The sequence below is a fragment of the Neophocaena asiaeorientalis genome, unplaced genomic scaffold (assembly GCF_003031525.2).
Source record: "Neophocaena asiaeorientalis asiaeorientalis breed wild unplaced genomic scaffold, Neophocaena_asiaeorientalis_V1.1 scaffold34, whole genome shotgun sequence".
In the NCBI taxonomy this organism is placed as follows: domain Eukaryota; kingdom Metazoa; phylum Chordata; class Mammalia; order Artiodactyla; family Phocoenidae; genus Neophocaena; species Neophocaena asiaeorientalis.
The window spans coordinates 895,104-904,133 of record NW_020172464.1 but is presented as its reverse complement, the minus strand read 5'-3'; positions in this window follow the sequence as shown (position 1 = coordinate 904,133).

The following is a 9,030-nucleotide window of genomic DNA, read 5'->3' as shown; positions in this document are numbered from 1 at the left end:
TGGGAAAAAAGAGGGAGGGAGTAAAAGTAAGGGAATGGAGAATGGAAACTTTGAAAGCGATAAAGGAATAAGGAGGGGTTGCAAGGCGAGAGGAGTAACCCGAAATGGAGGAAAATAGAATCATGCCATTATGCCTAATGCTAGGGAGGAATGTCATGATGTTAAGATAGGAAAGGAAAAGAAAAAGAACTTATAAATGAGTTTTTCATTCGGTTGAGCTATAAATTGTTTCTATTTTATGTCAAGGACACAGCTGACCCAATACTGAGTGTTTTGATACCTTTCTCAGTAATGTAGTTGCAAATCCTCCTTCTCACCAGGAGCATTTTCTAAGATGGCTGGCTAGAGTTAAGGGTGCATTCTTTTTTTTTTTAATTAATTTATTTTTTGGCTGCGTTGGGTCTTGATGGTGGCTTCTCTTGTTGCGGAGCACGGGCTCTAGGCACGCGGGCTTCAGTAGTTGTGGCTCACGGGCTCTAGAGCACAGGCTCAGTAGTTGTGGTGCACGGGCTTAGTTGCTCCATGGCACGGGCTTAATTACTCCATGGCATGTGGGATCTTCCCAGACCAGGGCTCGAACCAGTGTCCCCTATATTGGCAGGCGGATTCTTAACCACTGTCCCACCAGGGAAGCCCGATTTAAGGGTGCATTCTAAGGCCAAGAAACAGGAAGGTAACTAACACTTCTCACTAACACAATTCCCAGGACCAACCCCAAGCCCCATCAATCATTAACTCAGTAATTTACAGACTAAACAGAGCCACTTGTTTTACCAAATCCTGGTTCATACGTTTTGTCTCAAGACGTTTTAGGACAACAATATTGGCAAAAGTCAATCTTTTCTACCAATATAGTACATGAGTGCAAATTTTAAAACGAAGTAATCCTAAGAACAAACCTCTAAATTTGGTTAAATTAGCAACAATAAACCGTGTAAATCCCCTGTTGGGAGTTTTTATTTAACCTGAGGGTATTGGGGGGGAGGGGATGTAGGCGAACACAATGTCAAATAAAACTAAATTTGCCAACCTGTTGATCTTTCTAACTGCGGAAACATTCAAGGAGCATGTACTGAAAGACTCTGTATGCCAGACACTATACCAGGTCCTGCCATCAAGAAGCCAGAGGGAGAAGAGTCTCAAAACTAATTTCTATAACAGTACTATAACCAACGTACAAAGTGCTGCGGCAACAGGTGAAACAAGACATTTGAGAGAATTCTGGAATAGTCAGGAAGAGCTTCACAGAGGAATTGAGGTTTATGCTGGGTCTCAAAGAGGAAGTTTCCAAAAAGACAAGAGGAGAGAGGGTGAAAGGCATCCTGGGCAGTGGAAACAGGGGCAAAGCAGGGAGTTGTGAAAGGGCCTGGCCTGTTTATGGAAAAATGGAAAGTGCAGTGAGGCTGGAAAGTAGTATGTCTGGTTGAAAGTAAGAAAAATGAGGCTCAAGGATGCCTGGAACATAAAGCCAAAAATTTTGGAGTCTACCCTGTAGGGTAGGGTAGATGGTATGGAGACCAAACTGGGCTTTTAAAAGCAGGGTAGTGACAGGATTATGGATGGAGTAAAAGCAGTTTGTATTGTATAGTTTGAGATAGACAAATCAGAACCCTAAGAATAAATCAGTTTTCTTAATTTTGTTTACACAGGTCCACTTTTTATTTTCTTGAAAAGTCCTTGGTTAAAAAGCAAATCCTCCTAGAAAAGGCACCAACTTGGGCCACTATCAGCTTTGTGCTGTTTGATGACAACAGGCTGAAAGCAAGGCTCTAATGGAACTAAGGCCCCAGGGCCACAGAGAAGAGAGATAAGAGGCCTCAAAGGGGGAAGATGGACTCCTACCTGTTTCGAATGAACCGTGTTGTTGTTCCTGTCCAAAATGAGACTGTAAACTCTTAAGGCCAGGGAAGATATCCGAAAATATTAAACCCTCTTTTATTCTGTCTCACATTTCACACGGTGCTGAACAACTGTGTAAATTCAGAGTAAATACTTACTGAATTGAGTATTTCATTGAATGAGAATAAAATAATGCCATGTCTTCATAAGGGAGGATTAACTGGCTACTTTTCAGGACAATGATAAAGGTCGTTCTAATTCATGTACTTATATTCCTTAGAAGGGTGTATGGATGGGCCAGCTGATAATGGCCCAAAGTGGTACCCTTTCTAGGAGGATTTGTATTTTAACCAGGGACTTTTCAAGACCAAAAAAAAGAAAAAAAAAAGTAGGCCTTGTTCTAATTCATGTAATTATATTCCTCAGAAGGGTGTATGGAAGTGCTAGCTATTTTAAAAATTACAAAAATTAGTGCCATACAAAGATAAACTTTTATACTAACATACAGGATAGCTGAATCCTGTTAATATTCAACTACGTGGTAGTAATCATAGCTCCCAATCTGACACGGTTATCTAAGCCCTTCAGTCTTCCACATTACATGTTAGCTCTAAAAGCACAGAGCTGACTCTTGAGCTCTAGCTCACTTTGAATGACCCAGTAGTCTAACCTACTAGTTAAGTTTTCCATGAAATATCCTTAAGTGAGTTTCATGGGAAAATATTTTTTCTTTTTATTCTTAGTGGTTAATAAAAATCTTCCTTTTGAGGACTTCCCTGGTGGTGCAGTGGTTAAGAATCCGCCTGCCGATGCAGGGGACACGGGTTCGAGCCCTGGTCCGGGAAGATGCCATATGCCACAGAGCAACTAAGCTGTGCGCCACAACGACTGAAGCCCGCACGCCCTAGATCCCATGCTCCACAACAAGAGAAGCCACCACATTGAGAAGGCTGCACCGCAACGAAGAGTAACCCCTGCTCGCCACAACTAGAGAAAGCCCGTGCACAGCAATAAAGACCCAACTCAGCCAAAAATAAAATAACTAAATAAATTTATATAAATAAATTAATTAATTTAAAAAATCTTCCTTTTAACATTTTACAGTCTTAATTTATTTTGTGCCAGGTCAATTCTCACATATTTAGCACATCTTAATATGGATACGTAATTTATGTAATTTTTTAAATTTAACATTTACATTTTGTGGCACAAACCAACTTAGATATTACTATGTGATGTATGAAGACCAGGACTTTGTGTCTTTTTGGAACTTCGGACCAATTTAAAAGGAAGAAATACCCACATTGCTTTGTAAAACATCTTTTACATCAAGAATCGACTAATTGGGGCTAACTAAAACATAAGCTTATATACCCAAATGTTTGCCACCCAACATTAAAGACATTCTCAGCATTAAAATACACTTTTCAAGGTTAACTCAATGAAACCACAATAATCAAGTCGTGCAATGTAGGACACCATACAATTATGGCCATTATCAGACTAAACCCGATTGGGCACTTAACATATTCCATATACAGAATCTTTCATCTGGTGAGTTCAACTCATATCTTAGAAACATTAATAAAACTTTACAATGCTGCTAGATGAGGTTATTATTGGCCTTCTTTTAATCAAGTAAATAAATAAATCTGTAGCTATTTATAAAGGTAAGTATATGCATAAAGAAAGAGATACAAATAAACACAGAGGACTATCTAATGTCCATTCCCCTATTTTTATAGGCATCTCTCTAAAAAGGCAGAGTGTAACCAGTTTCCCTTTTTTGATCATGGAGATTCCCCTGGGTGCGTGGTTTGGGGTCTTCTCCAGACATCTCTGAGGAGGGGTTTGTCAGTGAATACTCACTCCTTGAAGCCTTGTTATCCATGGGTGGGATCTTCCTTAAAAATAGGAGATAACTGCTTGCTCAGAAAGATGTTCCCGCAGCAAGCATTAAGAACGCATCCAGAAAAGACAACTGCTGGGTAAAAGCAGTTCTCTACCCACTTTTCAGAAGGACCATCTCTGAAGGAGGGAAATACAGAGGAGTCAGACCTAGCAGTGGTGACATAGTAAACATATCATAATAAGGGTTTTGTTATGCTATCAGTAGCAAAGGACTGATAGGGGATGACCAAGGCCAAAGCTTAAGCAATGATGATCCAGCTACACAATGTGAATTCACCCTTTGTCCATCCTGGAGTTGCTTTAGAAAGCAAGGAATTTAATAACAAATGCTGACCCTATGGTGTTCAGTAAAATGTAAATAAATGACACAGGTCTCATGTTTTTAAACAAAATCATTTCTATGTAAAGTTATCTCATCAACTGAATATTTACTGACTTGGGTACATCAACCATTAGAGTACTTATCTCCTTATCTCAAGAGATATTATCTACTGTTATAACCTGTGAACCATCTGGAAAGTAGATTTTTAAGGAGCAACAGTTTAGGGGCAGGCAGTTTCCCCTGGGGGTTTGGGAGTGGGGGACAGATCAGTCACAGATTACTTCTTCCTTTGGTGCTGCCAAGCACTTGCTTATTATGGAGTTGCTGGGCCTATTTTTAACCTTCTGCTCACTTTATCAATGACTCTCACAGCCCTTCCACCCCCACCCTGCTTTAAGGTTTGATCTTCCAATGGCTTCAGCTTTTCTTAAGAGCAGGGACAATTTAGGTTTAAATCAGAGGTTCCCAACTCTAACTGCACAACAGAATTGCCTGGGGAGTTTTTAAAAAAACACCTTTGCCCAGGTCTGCACCTAGTCCAACGGAATTAGAATCTCAGTAAGTAGGGCCTCAATTATCAGTTTTTTTAAGAAGCTCCCTGGGTGATTCTACATAACTCCAGGGTTGAGGCCACAACTGTAGGTGAAATAAGTACCACTGTGATTTGAATGAGGCTGATAAGCCTTTGTATTCCTTTTAATGCCTGAAATTTCACAATTATTTATTCATTCCTTTTGATAAAAATAGCCGCCTTCTCTAGGAATCCTTTTTTCAAATGCAAATTAGCCAGGAAGACTTAGTTCCTGACCCTTTTAGGTGAATACTTCTTGGGAACAAAGGATAATACAAAAGTCCTAAGTGCCTGGAGGTAAACAGAACTATGTGTAGGCACTGCAATGTGGGTAGGGGAGGACAGTTACCATCAAGGGAGGAAAGATTTCTGAGAGTACATTTTGCTGACCTCACAGTATTGCCTGGGGCCAACCCTGCTTTGAGAGGACTGCATATTTAGCATCAAGTCAAATTTGACAGCTTATCTCAGCTGCCAAAATCATGTTAAAAGAAAATTTAAATTTTTTAAATAAGCAAAACAAAGAGCAGACATTGGAAATGTAGGTTTGGAGCTATCCATAAATGCCCAACTTTTGAATTATCACTCACCATATGGATGTTTCTATTGCCAAATGATCTGTTTTTCCTGATTCTATTAAATATTCTTTATTCCCACAGATAGCATTATCTCTCTTGCCAATTCATTTGGTCATTCAGCAAAAATGTATTGAGCAAACTACTCTGGGCAAGGCATGGTGCTAGATGTCATAAGGGACTACAGATGTCATAAGGGAATACAGAACTAATACAAAATTCCATTTGCAGTTGATTTTACAGTTTTTCAAAGAACTTTCACACACAATCTTATTTTATCTTCATAACCACACTGTGAAATAGGTCAAGTGCCACCCCCATTTTACAGATGAGAAACATGCTCAGGGCAGGAGGTTAAAATGACTTGCCAAAGTCACAAAGCACAGACTTAAACCAAACCCAGCTTTTCTCTAACTCCAAATACAGTACTTCCCATAGTTTATAATTTAGTAAGGAGACATGCCATAAAAATGTTTCAAGTAATAGACAAGTTAGGAAAAAACGTTCAGAGCCCCACTCACCAGGAGGAAAAAATGAGGAATAATGAAACAACTCCTTTATGGAGATGAGCCAAATCACAGTGCCCAAAAGGAGCCCAAGCTTGGATTTAGTTCAGGCCATCATCAAGCACACAGCACACAGCACCAAGCAATGTACCTTCAAAGAGAGAGTGGCAGTTTGGTTATAGAAAATCAGTCCATTCCCTGGCTGGACCCTCAGCCAGTGGCTGATCTTCACCAAAGGTTGAATCCAGCTCCTCCTAGCCAAATCCAGGCAAACACTGAACAAACCTTGCCCGAGGACCCATTATGATCCAGTCACTGAGTATACAAAGACAATCCTTGCCCTCAAACAGTTCTCAACTGGCCTAGTGGGCGAGGCATACAACTACAGGGCACAGCAGATAAAGGCTGGTAATAGGAACACAGAGGAGAGACACCTGCACAGCCTAGGAAGGTAGGGTGTGGTGGGGTGGAGAAAGGGTAGGGGTGGGGAGTTAAGAATAGCTTCCAGAGAAAGTAAATTTAAATCCCAGAGGGTAAGTGGGAATTAGCCAGGAAAGGGGAGTGGGAAGGATGGGGGGGCACAAAAAAGGAAAATGGGGAGCAGTTAAATCCTGAAGGTGAGAGAGAATAAGGCATATTCAGGAAATTGCAAGGAGACTAGTTCTCAGGAGTAGTTTCAGTCTTAACCAGAAACCCTGGAGTGCTCAGGACAGAAATCAAGGCAGCATCCCAGTCTCAAATCTGGTACAGCAATTCCTAGGCCTCTTAGCACTGAGCCTTACTTCTATACCCTACTTGCTGTTGGAGCTGTGGCTATTGATAATAATTCTTGCTTTGAGCCACACTGGTTCAGGAATTGGACAAGTTGGGCTCATCATTAGATATAGGAACTCAGAATCACAAAGGGCAGGAGGAGGGGGTGATGAGGCATGGGAAATAAGATAATGAGAAAGAAATGAGATGATACAGATGCACGTATGACCACAATATTGGACAATGCTACAGGAATTCAGACGAACTAGAGCAGGGTTTGGGAAATAATGGCCAGTGGACCAAACTCAGCCAGCTGCCTATCTTTATAAAGAACGTTTTATTGGAACACTGCCATACTCATTCATCTACATATTTTCTGTGGCTGCTTTTGTGCTAAAGCAACAGAGTTCAGTAGCTGCAACAGACCATATGGCCCGCAGAGCGTAAAATATTTCCTACCTAGTCATTTACAGAAAAAAAATTGCTGACCCTTGCTCTTAAATATGCTAAGTGCTAAAAAAAGATACATGGAGAATGTTTAGCGGTGGCACAAAGGACGAAGTGATTCAAAACACACTAAGGATTTTCTGTTCCTAGTCTGCATCACCTTTGACACAGACTTCAAAGAATGGCAAGAGAATATTCTTCGACAGAATGACTAAATGTGGTATATTCACACAAGAAAATACTACACAGCATTGAAAAATAAATTGCAGTTACATGCATAAATCACAGAAATAATGTTACATGAGAAAAGCAAATCACAGAATACATACATACAATTTGGTAATTTTTTGTAAAGCTCAAAGATAAGAAAACTCATGGATATATAATGTGATAAAACTTAAAATATAGAAGTGAAATAATAAACACAAAATCCATGATAGGTGACTGCTTTAGGGGAAGCAAAGGGGGAGAATTTAGATAGATTCAAAAGCATTGGTAGTGTTCTAGTTCTTAAGCTGATGATGGGTTCTTGGATTTTTGTTTTATTATTATGCTCCATAAATTACATGTCACACATATTCTTATGTATATATTAAAATTATATAATAAAAAAAGTTTAAGTATAAAGACAGCAAGTGGTGATCAGTTGAACGCTAGAGCATAGCAGTTTGGAGAATGAATACCTGGAAGAGATGGAAAATGACAGCTAGGACTGATTTTTGGAACATTTAAGCATTTCTCCTGGATTCCCTGAAATTACTCAGGAGCTGGAGGAATCGCCCTCCAACCTGGTGGAAGAATAGACTTCCCATGGTCCACAAGATGGGGGCTTGGAATTGTTATTTGTATACTAATTATACAAATCTGAACTTAATTTGTAATATCAGGATGGTGAGATCTGGAAATCTACAGGTCACCTGAAAAAGGGAACAATGTGTACAAAGACATGGAAGTATGAGGAAAATCATGGCCCATTTAAGCAAATGCAAGCATGACTATGCTGTGTGACTGATGTGCAACAGGCCTACAGGGAGGATGGCAGGAGACGAAGACAGGCAGGGTTCAGATCATGACGAACTTTGTACGGCATGCTCCAGAGTTTGGATTCACTCCATTAGGTCATGGGTAACCCACTGAAGGGCTTCAAGCAGTGAAGGGAGTAATATGATCAGCTGTACATTTAGAGATGTCCAGGTCTCAACAACCTTTGACTATAAAATGAGGTGACAGCTCCCCCCAATCCCCAAAGGTAACCTCAGTTAACAGTTTGCTAATTAAAGATCTTTTTCTATATAGTTAGCTATATACAGAGTTTTTGCTTTTTTAAAAAAATAGTTCACACTGTGTGAATTGTTCTGTGACTTTTATTTCGCTTAATATTATATCATGGACATCTTTCCGTGTCAGTATTCATAGATTTACCTCACCATTTTTATGGGCAGCATAGTACATTTAGCCTTCTGTATCCACCAGTTCTGCATCAGTGGATCCGGACGGTGGAATGTACTATACCATTTCAGGTAAGGGACTTGAGCATCAGGTGTTTTTTTTGGTCCCTGGGTGGGTCCTGGAACCAATCCCCGTGGATACCAAGGGACAACTGTATATGGATGTACATATTCCTGTCATTTTAAAAAAATTCTAATTATCGCACTTTCTTGTTGTTTCTTTTCCCCCTTCCTTACTTTTGCTGGACTGACTGAATTTCCTTTTTGTTTTAATAATTAGTGGCTGGGAAGTTCTATGAACTATTTATATTCTATTAATGGTTACCTTTCGGTTTTGTTTACTTATACAAATGACACACAAACACATTTTTGTAAAAAAAAATACAAAAACAATATAGAAGAACATAGGATAAAAAGTGGAAGTGTCCCTTCACTGTTAAGTTTGGTGCACAGCCTTCCTCAGCATTTATGTACATATATATTTATACAAATAAGCTTTACTGTCTTTTTAAAAAATGGTATCATTACTGTACATGAAGTTCTACAATTTCCTTTTTCAACCTAATATACAGTGGAGATCTTTTCATGATAGTACATGGAGATCTATCTAATTCTTTTTTTTGTTTTTTTTTTTTTTTTCAGGACGCGGGCCTCTCAC